The sequence below is a fragment of the Vicugna pacos genome, chromosome 16 (genome assembly GCF_048564905.1).
Source record: "Vicugna pacos chromosome 16, VicPac4, whole genome shotgun sequence".
Lineage (NCBI taxonomy): Eukaryota > Metazoa > Chordata > Mammalia > Artiodactyla > Camelidae > Vicugna > Vicugna pacos.
This window is the reverse complement of record NC_133002.1, coordinates 51,351,409-51,354,987: the sequence shown is the minus strand read 5'-3', so window position 1 is coordinate 51,354,987 and position 3,579 is coordinate 51,351,409.

Genomic DNA, 3,579 nt, shown 5'->3' with positions numbered 1-3,579 from the left:
GGTCTGAACAAGAGCAGGCTCAGAGACGAGCCACCCACCCCTGAGACCTCAGGCCCCTCCTTTTCGGCTTCCTTGTGTCTTTTGCACATAAAAGCAACAAAACCAGAAAGACTAATTAGAACGTTTCCAAGTTTCTTTTGCAAGGTCTCCGACACTTTCAGGCACTCTGCTCCCATCAAGAGGGCTTGTCAGCAGACACCTCGGATGGCACTCCTGTTCAATTAGTGAGCAAACGGCATCCAGCCACATTCTCCTCTGGTTTGCTTTGCAGGGGAGCCCAGAGCCCGAGCCGCTAGGCCAGCCAGCCACGCCCACCTTCCAGAGTCCCTGCCAGTTCATCCCATCGTCTGACTAGCTCAGCTTTCTTCACGGGAATTAGTAGCATGGTTTCCCAAAACAATGGTTCAAATCAATTTGCAGAACATCAGTTATAATGAGCTAAGTGTGGGCTAATACATAGATTTTGCAAGCTGCAGCTCCTATTCAATTTAATTACCTCCCTCTGCGGATTTAAAATCAACCAGAGCTTCAGACAAAAGGGGTTTTCATCACTTTCCCAGAAATCTGCATGGTAGGTATATGCCCACAGACCAGGCTATGCTAAAGTAGGCAGCATCCATCAAAACTGACGTAACCATGGTGAAGCTGTCAAACCAAGGGTTCTCACGGTGATACCTGGGAAGGCGCAGATACCAGTGAACACTCATGCTTTGTCATTGCTGGGAGAGCTGAGTGAAGTGGGTGGGGGTGTCACCACACCGCCCAGCTCACTCCTGCACCCCAGGCCGTCACTCCTGCCAACTGGTATCCTCTGGCCACACTGCACTGGCAAAAGACATCCCTGGGCAGGGGGGTGTGTTCTTGACTTCTTCTCTCAATCAAACCCCAGTCAAAGCCCAGTTCAGCAGGCGTTTGAGGGCTGGCTCTATAAAAGGTACAGAGTCAGTGCTGCAGGGTTTAGGGTCTTAGGACAAGACCTCTGCCACCTAGATGCTCACAAACTCCTAACTGTAATACAAAAACTGTGATAACAGAGGTATAAGGCAACTAAGCAGGCCCAGAGGAACAGGGAGCTAATTCTACCCGGGGAGTAAGGGGGGTGGATTTGACAGTCTCGAATAATAAGAAGAGCTCCCCAAAGTAGACCTGGGGGTCTGAGTGCTGAAGGTTGTGCTCTGAACAAAGTAGAGAAGCGGGAATGTCAAGGGCTCGTCCAGGGAAGGGGAGGCGAGGGGTCTGATGTAGTCAGCCATGTGTGGGGCTCAGGAACAAGACTTGGGGGTGCCAGGTTTGAACAGGAGCACACAAAGAGACAAGCCAAGAAATTTAGGGTGCGATAGGAAGCCACCAGGGGCTTCTCAGAAAGAGTGGCACCGTCAGATGTGTTTCAGAAAGGCAACTCGGGCTGCAGTTAGTGGGATGAGCTGGAACTGAGGCCACGCAATCAAGATGGGGTCTTCAGATCTGAAGAAGAGAGTTTCCATGCACTGGGGAAGGGGTCTGTTAGGACAGTACCACTGTATGAGTCAAGCAGCAAAGCCGGTTTCAGACCAAGGGCTCGTCGGCTGCTTAAAACCGACCAGAGGGGTGTTTGGAGGTTCCAGTTTAACGGAGCCTAGCGCAGGCAAGTCCCCGTTCCAGCACTCCCTCCACTGAGCCCACTTTCCATTCTCATGCCTCACCTGCACTCCCTACAGATTGCTCCCGCTTTGCAGTTTTGTTGAAATTACATTTCCCCACTAACTTTCACACTAATATTCTTGCAAAAATGCTTCAAAGAGCACCAATGTGGCACAGGAATTAACACCTGAGAATCTTGTTTGCATTTTCCCACCCATGACAGGCCCCTGGTTACTTCATCAAGAGCAGATGGGCAGCCCAGGGGGTTCTCCACATCCATTTGATTTGTACCTACAGAAGAGTGTTTCTTTCTGAAATCCAGAGATGATTTATGTCATATTGTATCAACTCAACTCAAAGAAAACAAGACACGTGGCTTAAAAACGGATTCACTGCAACGAATAAGAATAATGAATTGTCCTTATGAAAGGCTGGCTGTCCTGTCTTCTTACATTTGCAAACTTTAAGCACAGCATATTCAAGTTAGATTTACAGCGCCACATGCTGGGATGTTACAAGTAAAATAGCCAGGGCACACCAAGCCTTCTGTGACCTGCTAAGTGCTTCTCAAAATCACATCGTGGCAGATGCAAATAATTATTTCCCCAACAGAAATCAAGACCCTGACTCAGGGCGATTTTCTGCACAGCCAGCATTTGGAGGGGAGGGGCGGGGGAAGGTTGAATGAATGCTTGTCATATACCGCCGTGAAGGGTGTTATTATTGCCACATGATGTAAATGATATAAACCAGGTTTGTGAGTTCTGAAATAAATTCTGGACCACACAAGCCCAGCAGTAACAAGTGACTTGTTAACGGTAATTGATGATCACTTTTTTTGAAGTTCTTAAGAACTGTGTTGAAAGGCAATTTGAGAACGGCTCATTTTCTCACTGACCCCTGAGGATCTTTAAGCTTTCAGGTAACAACCTGAAGCCTTCAGGCCTTGGGTACTGCTGAAGTCCACAGATTTAAGTAAAGCTGCGAATTTCTGGAAACTAGAGGAGTCACAATTTTACAAATTAATATTACGTCCTGTTACTTTAGCTGGTTTTACAGATGAATATTATGAATGAAATCAAAGGGCTGTGCTTAACTTCTGTCAGACCTTTGATCTTAAAAGTAAAAGCAAGCAGAGGATCGTGGTTCACACATAATAAACACGTCTCCAAATTATTAAAAAGGCATTTTATTATAAATACATTTTAGTTGTAGCAGTAAAATACATTTTGTGTTACCATGAATCTTTTAAAACAAAAGAACTTCACTGAGACAATGATCACAATGTAGGAACTGCAGACCCCCAAATTGAAAACTTGTTCTAAGGAACCAAAGTGGCTAAAGAAATTCCAAAACTAAGTTAAAAAAAAAAGGAAACGACAGAAAAGGAAGAAAATAAAAACCCTAGAGAATGGCTTTGGGGTTATTTTATGGTACAAAGTCATTTTTACTTTTAAGGATAAACTCTTAAGGTATTAGAACCTCTCGGACGAGGTATCGTTAACTGTAAGAAATAATAATAATTTTGTTATAATTTTGCCATAACTTATGATTATTACATGACTGTACAACTGGTACTTATAAGAGATGGAAACTGACCATCTCAGTTTTATATAGCCTCCCTTTGGAAGACTTGCCAAAAGAAGACCCAGTATGAATTTGCTAAGTAATTGATTGTATGAAGTTAGCTGAACAAGTTTAGATAAGAACTTGTATTTTTGAAGCATAAAAAAAAAACCCTGTGTCATTAATAACAGGACCCTTTAATAAAATGCAAAACCCATTACCTTTATAATTTAGAGGAGAGGTATTTTAATCACCGTATTTACCTAGGATACAACTACTACGTATAACCAGTACCTTCATGGGTTTCAAAGAATCAGGTCGGATGACTGGCACAGAAAGCGGATACAGTACAATGTCATACACTTGGGTTTATAGGAAGCAGGCATGGTCTGG